This window comes from Cygnus olor, chromosome 11 (assembly GCF_009769625.2).
Source record: "Cygnus olor isolate bCygOlo1 chromosome 11, bCygOlo1.pri.v2, whole genome shotgun sequence".
In the NCBI taxonomy this organism is placed as follows: Eukaryota; Metazoa; Chordata; class Aves; order Anseriformes; family Anatidae; genus Cygnus; species Cygnus olor.
In genome coordinates, this window is record NC_049179.1 from 1,579,712 (window position 1) to 1,597,211 (window position 17,500).

Here is a 17,500-nt window from a genome sequence, read left to right on the forward strand (position 1 = left end):
CTCAAAATGGAGAGAGGGAGGGAAATGTGTTAGTGTGCAATTACTTTAAGAGAACTTCTGCACACAGTTATGTAAAAGATTAACTCCTAACTTCATCTTCTAGAGATGCTGAATTCAATGCTTAGGTGCAAACTGATGGTTGAAATCAATAACAGAGTGTAACATGTAACCACGCTAATTTGTAGAAAACTTTTCCACTCGAATGAACACCTGATGGAATTAGATGCTCTGTACAAGTATTTCACAACTAGCATAACTCATTCCATTGTTTAACATTGCAAAGAGGTTTCACTAGCACTTTGGAGTACAGAGGTTCTGGGGTAGGTGTATGTAAACTTCCATACAGATAAATATATATGCAGACAGAAAGACTCTTTTATGTTGCTGGAAGTATCTGTTGCTGACATACAGGCAGCAGACAGTGATGAATTTGGGCTGGATACCCATCCAGACTCAAACCACTCCAATGTTTCCAAGAACCAATTAACAAAGTTTCATTCGAGTCAGCAGTTCAATTCCCGTATGCGCAGCAACCTCTGCGTTCAGTTTACACAAAGAACAATCAGAAAGAATGAACACATCAAAAAGCAATTTCTTAAATGTGGCATTTATTTTGTTTAATAGCTACATCACACACTTTGTGATGACATTCTTCAACTTAGTTATCTTAATAGCATCATGATTGAACCCATTTTCTGGAGAGAACAAACTGTAATGAGCTTTGCAAAACAGGAGCCTACTTGAAAGTCAAAAAAGTAAGATCTTATTAAATGGAAAAGTAGCACCCCATGAAATCCTGAGCATAGCTTTCAATCAGCAAGGCCTGACTCAGATACCTCCTACATTTTATCTCCTGTCTGAAAAAAAATTATGTACTATCTTCCTAGCTCAACAGTATTTTAAATTCCTTGGTATGCACACGTGTATTAGCTACATAGCCAGCTAAGATAAAGGTTAAGAGGACTGAGGAATCTTGCTACAACTTTTGTTCCTATTGACCTAAGACATAAACACTTTGAAATATGATGCCCAATGTCTGTTGACATCAAAACCAACTCATCAGCAGAATTAGAATGGAAAATAGGAATTTGATTTGAATGCCAATATTTAGCATAGCAATCCTGCTCGAGTGAAACTAGCAAAAATACCTCATCTCTCACACCAGAACCCTTAAAAGGAAAAAGCTTGTAGTTTACTAATAATCATCAAACACTACAAAATTGCACTTTAAAACCTGTCTGCATCACCAGCTTTCCCTTGCAAGCGGCTGATCCACACAGGGCACACAAAGCACTTTTGGAAACTGCCCTCCGCCCTGAACAGGCAGTACATAAGATACGTAAGTACATAATACATAAGAAGTTCCTGCAAACATGAAAGTGTTAGTATCTTTGAAGCTATTACTTTTTCAATCCAGGGAAGAGCTAAGATTGAGTTTCAAACTGGCATACACATGGACATATGATTAAAGACTGAAAAGAAGAAACAATAGTAAATAAAAAGGTATTCAAAGACTCATTCAACCCAGACAAAATAAGTAGCAGACCATAACGAATAATGCAGAAGATCTGAAAATTGAGATAACATCAATAGAAACATGCAAAGGAAACCAAACCAGAGAGGAACAGGAAAAAATTAGCCTGCAAGTTTCACACACAGCTGCGCAATCAGTGATAAAACCAGAAACCTCTGAGTAGGAGATACTTCCGCAGAGTTGTTTCAGAGTGAATCCCAGCTGGTTGATTTCTCTGTAGCACTTTGGAGTTTATAATTTTAGTTTTAATTTGAAAAATCATAAGAAAATCCAGTATTTTCTGCCACTTTAAAATGTGATCACAAAAAAATGCTGCTATAGTTGCCCTTCAGGCTGTCTCCATTTTCAAACAAAATTACTGCGGTTTTGTTCAAGTAAGGTATTGGATTGGGAATCAAAACTCATTAATATTTTAAGTACTTTGGCACTATGCATTAAACTAACATACGTCTTTGACCAAGATGCAAATAAACCAAGAATAAAAGAGTATTTACAACAATTTCTTGGGAAACAGGACTGGTCTAATCAACACCTACATTTCCCAGTAAGTCACTACACTGACTGTGTCTATCAGCAACATTTACCTAACAATTTTCACAAGGAAAAAAAAAAATAATCAACCTCTTCAAATCAACAGCACTGATGATTTTCATTCCTTTGTCACTCCCTTGATAGGAAATGATAACCTAAATCCATGAAGACAGAATGTAGGCATTATGAAGAGAGGAATTCAAAATGAGTTTCAAGAATGACTGGGATTCTGTACCATCCAGATACTGTGTGTTACCTTGGAACAGAAGTACCTCTCCAGCAGCTTTTATATTTGGTCTATCCTCAGCTTCTTCTGAGATTATCATAAACATTAAAATACTTTTGGCTGCTGGGCTGTCTCACTATACCAAGAACTAAACACAAAAGAACTTTCATTGAACCTTTAGGAAGTTCAGACTGGAAGCTAGGAAAAGGTTCTTCACTGAGAGGGTGGCCGGGCACTGGCACAGGCTCCCCAGAGCAGTGGTCACAGCACTGAGCCTGCCGGAGTTCAAGAAGTGTTTGAACAGCACTCTCAGCATAGGGTTTAATTTTAGGTAGTACTGTGTAGAGCCAGGAGTTGGACTATGTTCAACTTTCAAAACTGGATTTTTTTTTTTTCCCTTAAAAGTACCTGTGCACTCAGCTCCTACACCCATGCTAAGTAAATCTTTGACTATGCACCTGTCTAAATCTTTTATACTTTTTTCATATCACGCACAGAAAAAGCTCAGAACCATCACCAGGGTTCAATGTATAATTACGGACTCCAGTACGAAATTATGTATGTATAAACAGCTTTGGGATTTTTTATTTTATTTTTATCCTTCCCTATTTTCCCTTTCCACAGGACTACTTCACCTTTAAATCCTAAAGGTTAACTTTTATTTTTAATTTTGCCACTGGCATATTTACTTTGAATTTACTGCTGTACTGCGTAAATGCTAATATTTCGCAATATATATATAAACCTTTGATTTTGCAATGTTATAATGCTGATTCATTTTGAGATATATATATTTAAGGTAAAGAAATACTGCAGCAGTCCCTGGCAGTGGCTTATGTTTGGAAACAGTTTCTATTCATCTGAAACTAGAGGTACTATTATTCATAAAAAATTAATATTTTGCTAAATTTAGCCCATTCTTTTCCCAAATTGTCCACATTGAATGTTATTAATTTGAGCAACTGTGAGTTGTGAACCGTGAATATATATCTGCATGAATACATGAGCTGACGGGTTGATCAAGAATTGCATGCTTTTCATTCTCTCTTTTACTATTGTACTTGTTTTTTGACTTGTCTCTTTTTAGTATGATTTATTATTCAGAAATCAGAAGAATAATAAGAAAAAGTTTCAGATAAATAGTATCCAACCCACATTCCATGCACACGTGTTTCTCCTTACATTAGTGTTTGAATGAAATGACCATTTCCTGAATTACTTTAAATTCCCGTGTCCAAAGATAGGAAGAGCAAATGTAAATGTCTTATTCAAGACCAAACCAAACAGCCATTTAGATTTCAAGTGAACTTGAAAAGACAATGCTATATTAACTCAAACCCAGCAGAATAACTCCATTTATAGAGTTAATATAGAGTTAATAGTTACAGTTTATAGAGTTAATAACTCCACCCACTCTATTTACACACCACATTTCCTCATATGCATAACTTTTGGAAACATCTACCCTGTGATCGAAATTTTTCAAACATTCTCCCTATCCAAAAATGAACAGTTTGGTAAATAAAACCACATTGCCTCAGCCATTTCACTTATTCACCTGCAAGTGCCAAGAAACTGTAAACACTTCTCAACAGAAAGATAAAACTGCTTGAAAATTGGATCCTTGGTACCAACCTCATCATTTCTGACGATACCTCTCTGATGCCTATCTGATTTGTGAAGCTGAAAAATAACGACTGTTAGAAACTATGTTCTGGGTGTTCACTAGTTAGGACTTCAAATTTCAGTGGAGTCTAACAAAGTCTTGAAACAATCCAACACTTCCTTATGAAAAGTTACTCAAAACATGCCTATTTTAAAGAAAAAGTGGTTGTTGCAATTGTGCTGTTGAAGATGCCTACTCCTCTTGCAGTAGCTCCTCTTAATACTGATGATCCTGTACATCTAATATACCATTGGTATCTCTGGGTACAGATTCTCCTAAAGTCTCCCATAACCACACTGTGTTTTTTTTCCACATAGCTGAACCCAGCCAGGAATTTTAAATACATCTCCTCAGTTGTAGGTTTTTTATGCAAAAGAAGAAGAAATTCCCTTGTCAGTTCATTGCAATTTTTCTCATCAGTTATGATTTGGGAAGAGATTTTTTTGTATCAAAAAAAAAATGTATCTTATTTAGAGAGATTAAAATTTGACTGAAACTTGCAAAGTGCACGTGCAATCAGCCAGAGCAACCACAGCATTTCACTAATGGCTAGAACTCTATGCTATCTGGACCAACAGATGTGCTCCAGTCCAACTCTGCCTTGCATCTATACTCTCTTGGTACAACGCTGTACTCAGCCACTGGGTGAGACAGAAACATTTAAACCCACAAACCTGGTGGGCCTCCACTTATCCATATGCTCATTTGGTGATGTCAGGTGAACAACAGCAGGCAGATAGTCCTTTTAGAAAGTCCTTCCTTAAAAGACCTGTCACTAAATCAGATGGGATTAGTAGACAACCAGAACAGACTGTCTTTGTGACACTGCGAAATGTCATGCTGCACTACAAAAGTCCTATAGCTGTCACTGTGAAGCATTGCTGCTTCATCTTGCTGAGGTGTGCAGGCATATTGTTACACTTGATCTTCTTCCCTTCACTTTTCCCTTGGCTTTAAGCAGGCTCCCAAACAGCACCATCTCTTCCACTAAAATTCCTGGTGTGTGTAAGAGTCCTCACATTTATAAGCTAAAGGCTAGTAACCTAAGGCCACGTGTACATGAAAGAAATGTGCCTCATTGCAGATATGCTAATGTTGTCACACTGGAACAGATACACACCATATACGTGCTGTAACTTCACAAGCTCAGCTTATACCAGCTTGACTTTACCTGGCAGCACAACAAAATACATTATGTAACTATAGTAAAAGGAACTGCCAAAACACAGAATGGGCTTAAGATAATGAGTTTTTAGAGGTTTGGTGCTGACTACCTATGACTGTCTGTCAAGCTTCATAGCCTAACAATATATGCTCTGTACTTTAAATGTAAAAGAGGGTTAAACTCAGTCCGCTTTAGGATATTCTTTCTTAATTCCAGTCTCTACAAAGCTGCCTTCCAGTATTGATAACAAGTCATATCAGACATCACAAAGAACTGTAAGTTATCATTTTAATTTTGCATTGCTAAATTTAGTTACTAAGACCAGATGCAGTTGCTTCCTTATCTACATAATTTTCTTTGTGCTGTTTAGAAAGTACAGGCCATGTTTACTGCTTTGTAAGTAACTATGAATCTGACACTTTGTTTCCCAGAATTATTTTTCTTACTCCATCTTGACTGGCACTGCCAGAGCACAGCAATCTGCAGAACAATCTCCATGTTTATGATTAAAGAGTTTTTCGTGGTATTACTCATTTCTCTATTTCTCTGGGAGATAGGATAAATATATTCTGTAGTTAAAGGCATACATCTGAAAAAAAAAAAAAAAAGATATTTGAATATTTCAGCTCAAGTCTTGTCAAAGGCAGATATAAGAAAATCAATCTCACCCTGGTCTCATTGTGATTTCCTGGATTCTCTCCATTCATGAAACAGAGTATTAGCCAATCTGAATGGAAATATTATCTGTCCTAAAATGATAAGTATTACCCAGAAATGGGCAGGAATGGTTACTTGCTGAAAAGACAAACTTTGAGGGCTGAGCGATAGTCTTAACAACAACACCATCTCTTGTGAAACAGATGCTGAAAACGTGCAGCCATGTTCTGTCAGATGCTAACATAACCTTAGCATGTGTTGAAAAGAGAATAGCATACTACCAGGAAAGAAGCATGTAGATGTTACATTTTTAGTAATGAACACAACAAAAGTTTGCAACAAATTTATGCAAAGTCAATGACACTGAAAAAGTCATAAGTCATACTAGCTAAGCATTCCTTCTAAAATGGAGATAAAAACTGCTGGTTTTAATATGCTTGGTAAACTATGCCTGCCTTTGATGGAAGTCTCACAGTCTTCCTTAACAGCAATAGGACTTCATACTGATTAAGATCAGTTGCAACAGGCTTCCTCCTCCATAAAGCCATATTTTCCCTTCCTACTGGTGAAAGACATTTTCCTTTCTCTGTGAGAGAGGACAAAGTTTAAGTCCACCAATTTAAGTACCTGGATATGGCATCAGCATGTGTCCCATCCCTAGCCCTCGCCAGCCCCCCTTCACTAAGCTTTAGTATATTTAATCTCAAAAATACAAAAGCACTGATATCACCATTTTAACAGATGACAAACAAACATATATAGAACTATACAACTTGCTCACATGTGAAAATAAGGAATTGGACCCAAATCAGTCCCATGAAGCTTAAAGGTTACATCACACCCTAGGTGTACAGAGATAGGTTCAGAAGCTAAGTTTCTATATTCATTAGATTACCTCTTTTTTTCCTTTCTCTCCCCCCACCCCCACCCCTTTCCATCTCCCTCTCAACTCACCTTTTCCTTTCTTTCTCTAACTTTCTAAAGGCCAGAAGGGTACTAATACGACCACACCATCTTTGTGTTGCTGGAGTATGAAATTCCTACTGTCTAGCCCTTTCCCATCCTGAATTATATGCTGATACAGTGTACTATTTTAAAGTGTGAAATAAAGAGGGGAGCAAGGGGAGATAGAGAAAAAGGAAAAGGAAATTACTCCTTATATCACACACATGCAAAAAAAAAAAAAAAAAAAAAAACACTTTTCTCACTGCTATTAAACATGTAATAAAGTGAGAATTGTTTCAAAACAAATTTGAGGTACCTTTATCTTTTTCTTCATTCCCTTTACTTAAACTTATTCAAATTTGTGAGCCTAAAGTACATGAAGAATATATACCCAAGAAAGGCACATGGACCTCAAACAGTTTTTCTGCAGGTTCTTTGAGGTCCACTTTTTACAAGGAAAAAAGGCTTACAATAAGTTTTATAGTGTGTATCAGACCATAATCAAATATAACCACTGGGTGTCACTAATGTTCTATTTAAAAAAATAATAAAGGTCAGCAATTTACCATCTTTTATGTGTATTTTCAGGTGGAAATATTTCAGCATGCTTTGGCCATCCCCAAGCTCTGAGCCTTCATAAAATACCCACATAGTTATGACCAGCACTAAATTTAAACAGATGAATAAATGGGAGTACAGAATCTCGAGAGTTCTGTGTGCTTTCACAAGAATCAATACTACTCCTGCCTCAACTCTAACTGAATAGTATTCAATTTAGCAAGCAACAAAATCCTGCCACAGAATAACAATACAGGAAAGCAGCTGTTTCTATGCTGTTGTTCTGAGAACAGACCAACCTAATTAGTTGGTGTCAAATACAACGAAAAAAAAGCCAATGTGCTCCTACAGTAAAAATCAACAGATCCTTTATTATCATTGCTATCAATTGATACTAAAATCCAGCACTGACAAGCATGCTTTGTATGACTGCATGGTTGATCTATAAGTGAGCTTTGAAGGCGAAACTCTATGAATTTATTCTCTTTTTGCCACCAGTAAATTACTCTTCCACAAGCAATACTCTGGTTCAGCCCGAATAAAGGAAACGTATTAAAAGGATATTCTTTCATCAGATCTAGGGAAGGGGGTTGTCAAGGGTCAGGTTGTCAACCTTCTAATTACTTCTTAACAAAATATGTACAAACAATAAATCATTCAAGACAAAAATCTACCCTTTTAAAGTACGCAGTTTCTGCCAGAGCGGAACAATATTCATGTATGCAGAAAGGCAGTTTTCTAGGTGTGTTATCTAAACAGTTCTTTTGATTTTGTATTTGAAAGATCGACTCTAAGACTAACACTTTAAATCTAAAACTACTGAAATCAAGTTTATCCTTGCAGTTTAAGCATCTTCTTTTCTTATTAGCAATTCTATTTTTTCCTTTGATATTTTAGTTTGTAAAAAGGAGAGCATTGCCCATTCCCTTGGTTCTTGAATACTGATTGTTATTCAAAAAGAGTAAGCTTTTTACTTCTACACAATCTTGCTATAGTACATTGAGTGTAAGGAATACAAAAATGTTATGCTAGTAACAGTATACCTCAGAATAAAGTTTTATATCATCACCAGTGGTTGTATGGTTCACATTCCAAACTAATCATGTCCAATTTCATAAAGGTTTCTGTCTGTAATGACTTTATGCTGTCTGATGGATGACAAAATGACTGGTTCCCCTTCCTCTGCTACTCTGTGATCTAATTATAATATCAGATATCATCTGACATGCAAGTCTATAGGGTCATATGTAGATAATGCATATGTAATGTATATAATATATGTTTGTTCCTGCCTCCTTTCCCCTGGTGCTATGTAACTTTAACATTCAGTATGCATCCCTCAGAGAAGCTTGACAAGATAACATCAACAGATGCAGACTGGTTAAAATAAAGCACAGAAAAGCTAGCAAAATTATCTTGCATTTTTTCCCCATCCTTACATTATTCATTAGATACTAAAATATATATTTTATGTTTTTATTAAAAGGAAGAGATAGATACGTAAAGGAGATATATATTTGAACGACATTTTAACGAGATGGAAAATGACCCTGAAGTGATGCAAGCACACATGGGCCTGCTTAAAGACAGAAGAATAGGGCTGATTTGCATTAACCAAGGTCCCAAGTATCTCTTTGGTAAGGGCCATTTCTAAATACAGTTTCCTTGATTATAGCATGAAGAGAGAGATTCTGGGATCAGAAGAACAGCTTCATAACTGAAGGTTCTCTGGTGTCTGTCAAGCCCACAACACCAAACACACACACGTACTTCTGGAAATAAAGAACAAAGCTAAAAGTCACTATAAGACAAAGATCTTGTCTCTTGCTCTCAAGACAAAGGAAGACAGAATTTTTCTATGATCACTTCTCTGAACAGCTGCCCCTATTCCTAAATTGTTTTTTCTCTCTAAGTAAATTGGATATTCCATGTTTTTTGTAATCTTTCGGGTTTTCAGGGGAAGAGGGGAGTTGGTTTGCAACTGTCCATGTTCCCAGAGATATTTTCTTTAACTTATAAAACTGTAATAAGAAGACTGAAAGGCTTCTGCTGTCTCTCTCTAAGCATCCATTCTGTCAGTATATGCTCTTCCTGGAACATAAAATGTTATGTGATGTTGCCCTGGAGGATGCTTAGTCATTTTTCCAAGGCATATACAAGAGTATTCCTTTGGCAATTATTCTGATCTATTTCACAGTATTGCTACTTACTAATTGCTAGCAAAGAGGAACAAATTTGCACTTTGGGACACTAAACTGGAAACCAAACAGTAAATATTTAAGAATAGCATAGCTGAGAACAAAGCTATACAAATGCGTATTTGTTTGGCTAGCATAAATCATCTGGACACCACCTTGCAGACAACACCTTTTCCCAAAAATGTTAGCTGCAAATAAGAATCCAGAACTGTTCCAGCCTCCTCCCACCCCTTCGTGTTGGATCTTCTACTAGACATCCAATTTCAATGCTGTTCTACCTGCTGCATGCTCCAAAACATGGAGGAGAGAATTTAATGGAAGTGATCATTCATTTTCTCCCTTGATTGGTTAGGGCAAAGAAAATTTAGTGAATCATTTTGATATTTTGTGTAGGTGCTTCATATTTTTTTCAAAATAGTAAATTTAAGGTCTACTGAACTCTGAGATGAACTTACAGGCAAAAATAATTTACAATTGCACCTTATTAGGCAGAAAAATCATGAAGAAAAGCAGTGTCATAAGAAGCTTCCTTTATGACCAGTGTCACATCTAATCAGACCAGTGGTGATTTCTACCATTGGCAGAACCAACAAGTCTGAAGCACCTCAGTTACCATGAGGAACATTTTACCAAACGAATCACAGAACTTTCTCACAGCTAACACCACCTGGCAGAGTTCTGAAATGCTAGTGTTTGTTACCTTATGAATCCAACCCCTTCTATGTATAGTAGCACAGACTACTTCCCCTCCTACTGCATCCGGGGAGAAACTAAAGCAAATTTTGACACACAGGCGAACACCACTCAAAAGGTACTTACATATTTTTACTGCCTTTTCTGCAATAAGTGTGTTGTCCTCCCAGATTCAATAAATAAATAAATCACACTGGCTGTGCTGGCTTGTCATTTTATCTCCCACCTCCATCTGTTCAGTTGCTCTCAGCTGGAAATAGGAGAAAAACAAGCAACATTCAAATACCCTGCTCCCTGGAACATGGAACAGTGAAGAGACCAAATTTTAGAAACAGAACAATATTATATATATATATATATATGCACACACACACTTTTTTAAATGCACAACTTATGTATATTGTATATATTTTTTTCCGTCAAAAAAATACAAATTGTATAGTCAGGTCAACATGACTACGAAATGACTGAACACAATTGCAGATAACAGTAAAATTTCTATAGGACTCTGGGCTCCATAGAGCAAAATACATAGACCCCGTCACTTCTCTTCCCCATTTTAAAAAAAAAAAAAAAAAAAGGTAGAGCTATTTTCAGTCTCTGCAGTTGGGATTGGAAAGAATTTCTGATGCTTTTGCAGCATCAGTTCCCAGGTTTCCCACATTAGGTGGAGTAAGGGGTGGAAAGAAAAAAATAAAAATCACCTTTCAGGCAGCTCAGTGTCTGACAGTCCCAAATAACTGAATTATTACATCAACTTTTTTTTTTTTTTTTTTTTTTTTGAGTTTTGGAATTCCTGCTTCACAGTTGTTCTGGTTTAAATTTAATAATGTTTCAAAGTTTTCTGCAGAACAGGGATTTCAGTCAACAGCCAGCTCTATAAATTAATCTGTTAGTGACTTTGTTAGGACAACTGCACACATGGAGACTCTACACTGGTGCTAGAGGTCTAAGCACCCAAGCATCAAATTAAGCTATACAAACCATAATAAATTATTATATAGCTAGATTGCAATGTAGCTGATTTATATCTACTACTTTTCTTAGTCATGGCAGGACTAAATAATTAAGTCATTTGCAATGCTGAACCATCTCTCCTAGGCATCTCTCCTTTTCAAAGTTGGATTTTATTTTTTTTGCATTTCAGGCTAAGACATAATGGAATAATTAATCTTTGTGCTGAGTCTGAGCCCAGCACAAGAACCAAATGGAGAGCACTTGGCTTCTCTCAAGCTTGCTATGGTTACTTCATATCTGTGATACAAAGCAGAACAAATGCAAGGCTGACCTCACCCACCACTTGCAGCAACAGACACGGGGTACTGTGCTGCCACCCACAAAACGCAGTTGGAAACAGAAGAAATTCAGCCTGGATGTCTCCTATTCTAGGGAATCTCTAGAGCAATGAGGAGAGGCAGAAGGTAAGAGGTAGCAACTACTGCTCCCATCACCATCTCATCACAAGAATCTGTCAGCAAAACAGTGACAGATGCTTTAGCTAAATGAAAGCTGATGATTCCAGAACAGGCTGATATATCACAATGAGGTGCTGGGACAGCGAACTGGAGACCATTTGAACATCAGAATACACTGCTTATAGATCCTATATGCTGTACTTCACATTTTTTAGCATGGTTCAGTAACACAACACAGCTGGTGTCCAAACAGATGGAAAAACAGCTATCCAAGATGTTGAGTTTGCGGCCCTACTCATACTGTCACACAGCTGGTCCTCTTAGTAAAACCGTACATTTCAGACCTTAACATTTATCCCTGATACTAAAAGCTCGTAGTCTGAGGCACTATACAGATGGACCACCGCACAGCCCTGGTTGGACTGCACAGGCAGTGCCAAAATAAAGCTGCTTTAAATAGGTTATTTGGCCAAGAATGATGGCAAACACCCTTCACCAACAAACGCAGCAGCAATTGTCATTTTTTATTTGATTTGCTTAACTCTGAAAATGAAAATATAGACTCTGATAACTATAAGGTCATAAAGAAATGAACCTTTTTGGGTACTTCATTAGTAATATATAAGAAATACCATAAGATTCAAATAACAGATTGCTTGTCCTGCTACCTTAATTTCTGGATTTATATACTTGCTGGAATAGCAAAGCAAAGCAAAACATAATGTTGATCAGATACAGAGAAAAATATTGTTTACATTGATAAGGCTCCTTTATATTTATACCATCCATGGAAATTCCAAAATATTACGAACAAAGAGATTTGACTTGTTTTCAGATGACTTTCAGAAAACAAATATCCAGAGGAAAATTAAAAAAAAAAAAAAAAAAAAAAAAGCAAGTTTTTCCACAATTTTAACATATGGAAAATTATACAATTTTCTACTCCTCTTACCACAGCAAACCTTTGTGAACAGATGGTAGCAGATCTGTGTGATGCAGTGGGCAGCATTTCCATATCACGCTGCTGGCAAATATCAGTGACATTTAACTCGTTTACTCATGCACACCCTCAGAACATGCACGCATTGCTGCTCTGTCAGAGGTGTTTGGCACATACAAGCCCTCTCCTTAATACTACCACTTGCTTCCTCTAACCAAAGGTATTGACATTAGTTTCCTCCCGTGCCGAGTGAGCCAGAACGATCACGGAATCAAAGAATGGCTTGTGTTGGAAGGAACCTTAAGATCATCTAGTTCCAAACCCCTGGCCTGGGCAGGAATGCCACCCAATAGATCAGCTTGCTTAGGGCATCATCCAACCTGGTCTTGAACACCTCCAGGGACGGGGCATCCACAACAGGCGCTCACTGCAGCCTGTCCACCAACATAAGCCTAATTAAAGTTCTCTTCTTTACCCCACCATGAATTTCAATAGTATGTACAAGGGACTTCTGCATTTGATCAACCTGAGTTAGGGAATTCAAGAGTTTAGGGAGATGGAGTGGGAAAAATAAAGCAGAAAGCATTGGGGGGGGTGGGGGCGAGCACAAGCTAACGGGTAAGAAAACACAAGACCCCAAAGACATACACACACAAATTAAAGAAAACCTGAAACACTCTTCCCACCAAGTCACTGGCAAAAACCATGGGTTTAATTAGGTCCAAATTTTACCTTTTGTCTCAACTTAATTTAAGGTATGTAACAGGATAGGCACAGTGCCCTTTCAGTGAACTCTTTGCCCACTATCATTAATAATGGCTAGCATTCAGTTCATTTCTCATATCCTGTTTGCGGTTGTAGGAACCAAGAGGATGTTTCTCATAGGCATCATCTTTATTACTATCTCAGAATTGTCTGCAAGATCAGAACACACAGCTCACATCCCAAAATAATCCTAGAGATTCTCAGTGCTACTTAATATAAAGATTCAAGCAAATTTCACTTTAACACATACTAAAGCATTGTGCAGATCAGTTTGAAGACTAGAGTAAAATCTACATGCTCCTTACAGATATGTTGATTGGCAATCAGTCATCCTTAACTATCCCTGCACAGTGAATCTCCACAGTTATAAACCTCTACAGATCCCTCAAATTCGCAGGAGAGAAGGTGTAAAAAGAATTAGTTGTTCCATTTATAATCTTCTGGGAAATATATTTAGCTTACTGTTAACAGTAACTTGTTTTTTATTATTTACTATTAGCAATGCAAATCCCACAAAGGAATGCCAGTCACCAATTTAAAACTAAGAAGTCCATAGAGCTTCACAGATCATACATGTCGTCCTTGAACTGACCTCTGAAAAATCTTGCATGAAACACAATTTATTTTAGCAACTGAATACAGGGAAAGCACTTTGCTCTTGAGGTATGTGCCAGAAGTGCCACATCCTGAGTGGCATTTGCAAATATATAACATATATACTTTAAATATTAATAATTTTCTTTGTATAACTGCTAAAAAAAATGCCAAGGTTCTTCTGTGGACACAAAAATACGAACAGGTGTTAAACCAAGCAACCTCTGCTGAAGTTAAGTGAACTCCACTGCAGTTATGGCTCACTAACTCCCACAGCCACACAAAGATGATGAACTTCTGCCTTCCTGAAGTAAAAATTTAGATAGCAACTGTTCATGACAAAATACCTATGACTAAGCAAGCTCAGGGAGAGAGGCTTTGTGAAGGTCTCAGTTGCAGGGTTTATAGTACTTAGAAAAAAATCACAGAAACAATATAAATCAAGAGACCAACTTCAGCTGCAAGCTCCATAGGATATGTATTAAAGATCTTACATGGTCACTGCCATTAAGGAGCAAAGAAAGGCAAAATCCCCAGTTATTTTTCTGATTAAGTCTCTAAGCATCCACTTGCAACTTGAGCTACTAGTACTTAAACAGAAAAGCATCTAGAAGTCAGTCATCTGAAGTCATTTGGTCAGATGCCAAGCAAATACCTGTCAGTCCCTTTCCTAGTAAGTCTATTTGCAGTTACCTCTGAACACAGGACTCTGTCTCTAAAGTATTTCCTTGATCTAAAATAAATAAGTACATCATTAAATGGTAATTTGACACTTTATTAAGAAAATGCCAGTAACTCAAACCTAACTCACTAAAAGACTGCTCACAAGCATTACTGTTGCTTCCTACCTCCTGAAGTTTACTTCACTGAGACTGTTTTAGAAAGGATAAAAACAGCTAAATAATATTCAGTGCAACTGATTCCCGTGAATTTAGTTTTAATCTAGAGAGGCATATAAGTTCTTTGCTTCTTATGGTCACAAAGCGGTCAGACTGGAGATACTTGGGGGAAAAAAAAAAAAAAGATTTTTAACTTTTCATTTCTCAGGAGATTTTGTATTTTCAACTTTTTAGTCTGATTGATATATAGAGAAAAATATCAGAATCCTGTACAGTCTCAGTTACTACTAAGTACATGCTCAGTTCTATATCCACAGCTTTTTAAGAGTTAATTAGACAAGAGAAACTCGAGTATAAAAATAAATGTCATCAGTGAGCAGAGTTGGTGAGATATGCCTCAGTTATATCAGTAAGGAAGAATATTGATAACTATTTTACTTCATTTCAAATGGTTCAAATGGTCTTAATAGGCTCACTGGAAATGCATAACGCTTGTGGTCCCAAAGTTACCCAGAGTAACCACATTTGCACTGCCTAAGCCACACCCCAATATATACAGGCATTACACTGTTGTTCTCAACACAAGAAAATACTATTGGGGTAACTAGCAATGGTTCAGCTCTTGAGTATCAACAAGGTCACGGAGCGTATGCTACTGACTTGAGTACTGAAGAGTTAATTATTAGCCCTCAGAAAATTACCAAACCAAATCAAACCCCAGCAGCGTGCGCACAGATCAATTACACTGAACTGTGAACTGTTGCACAACGGACTAGTTCACAGCATCATTTAGTACATCTCTCTTCATGCTGCATTCCCTGCAAAATCAAGAAACTGGTAAACTCTTCCAGAGAGCACTTTGAAAAACGTACAGTTCGGTACCCTACATGAGTTGTTCCTCAGATTGCTCTGTTGAGTACATAAGGAACACAAATTAAACTATTTGGATACTGTTTCCACTCCTTTTCCTCCACCAATGCTAATATACATTTATCTAGAAAAATAGTGCTTATTGTTTTTAATATTGCAAATGTAGAAGAAAATAGGTTCATAGTGACATTCAACAACTAAATACATAAATGATTTCATATTTTAGTTCCATCTGCAGTTCAAAGGACACAAAAGTGACAGCTATAATGTTAAGAGCTCAGTTGTTTTCACTTGCAACTTAAAAGCCCATATTACAATCATTTGAAGCGTAGATAACATTACAGTGGACTCAAGGTACCAAAAGCCAGTGAGTCTTAAGAATCTGTTGTTTTAGGATACATTCAGATACACATAGGAAATAAGTTCGGCAGAATGACACAGGAAGTAAAATGTAGATTTATATGTTGCTTTAAAAAAACATTCTACATAAGTACCAGTAAAATTCAAGGAGAGTACCAATAGGAATGCAAAATGAAAATAAGACAAGAGAAAAGCTACTCCCTTACAGATTCTTGCTCTTATTGGAATAACAATAGCTTTCTTATAAAGTAAGGATGTATTAGTGACAAAGCACCATGAATTTGCAGAAATACATGGTACAAGAGCTACCAAGAAAGCAAAACACACATAAATTGAGAATAAACTTTTCAAATGAGGGTCTGGAGTGTTTTGGCATATGTTCCCCAAAAAGGCTTTTAATTCAAGTCTTCCTTAGTTCTTCCTTGAAGAAACAGTCTGTACCTGAAATCAGGCTTCAGAAATTCACAATCGGAATCTTGTTCTGGTGTCCTCCAGTTCCTAGATAAGAGCCTGTACTATAAATAACCGCGTTACACCTTTATCACCTTAAGGACAGAAATGTCTGCCTCTGAGACATAAAAATTAAAACCTTACTGTAGCATAATACAACTCAATTTTGTTTCACCCTTCTTAAGGACATATGTGTCTGAGGTTCTGTTTGTTTGTTTAAAAATATGACCAGGAGAAATGCCTGGAAAATCCTTCATATACATCTACTGTCTTCAAAACACAGTCTCATATAGAATGCTTAATCAGGAAAGTTATTTGTATGTAATTGACTATAAAATCATTTGTTGTTTTACTGAATCATCATTTAGAGTGAAAGTTGAAGAATATGCACTTAGAATCCCACCAGTGAGTTCACAAATAACCACGTGCATTTAATCCTTTTCTTCCTGATGCTTGTGAGATTTATAGAAGATACACATGATCAGAACTGCAAAAGTAGAAAGCATCATTCTTCCATCTGATGAAAAATATTTATTAAAACAGTGCCTCCTACATTATGTTAGGATCCAAACTCTCTGAAAGTGATTCCAAACATTTGTTCACTAGAAATTTCACTAATATTCTCTATAGCATTAGCGTTTAGCAGAGAGCAAAAAGAATAAACTGAACCAACAGGACTAGTTAATACTTAATTGTATGTCACTAATGTACAATGTTATGCCACATATCACTACTTGGAGTAACTCGGGTTTACGTTGTCTCTGCTTTCTTAGCATTTGGGTATTTACAACAGAAAAATAAACAAACAACTCAATCATTGCTTTAAAAAAAATCCCATCCCATACAACTCTCTCCAAAAATTCTAGCCATCTGGAGCTGGCATCATGATTAGACAGACTGGGAAGGAAGGAAAGAAAAGCGTTGAAGCTTCTGAAGAAAAGTAAGATACAGGGCTCCCAGAAATCACCTGCCTTAGTCATGGAGTCAGCACTGTTGAACAAGTGCCTCAAATCCTTTGTGCTGTTTTAACTATCTGTCTTTTTCCCTACCCCACAATTTAATTAGATTACACTTTTAAAACAGTGGTTCTTTCC

General features: G+C 36.8%; 1 long non-coding RNA gene across 2 annotated transcripts in view; it reads right to left on the reverse strand.

The window, feature by feature from the left end:
- Positions 1-17,500, reverse strand: part of LOC121075918 — a 67,604-nt gene that overhangs the window by 46,407 nt on the left and 3,697 nt on the right. The window contains exons 2-3 of one of the 2 annotated variants that reach the window (XR_005823244.1): positions 10,300-10,423; positions 5,370-5,711 (exon numbers count right to left, since the gene is read on the reverse strand). This is a non-coding gene — a long non-coding RNA (uncharacterized LOC121075918). Of the gene's footprint in view, positions 1-5,369; positions 5,712-10,299; positions 10,424-17,500 lie in introns of those variants that run through there. The other variant, XR_005823243.1, reaches the window with a different exon arrangement.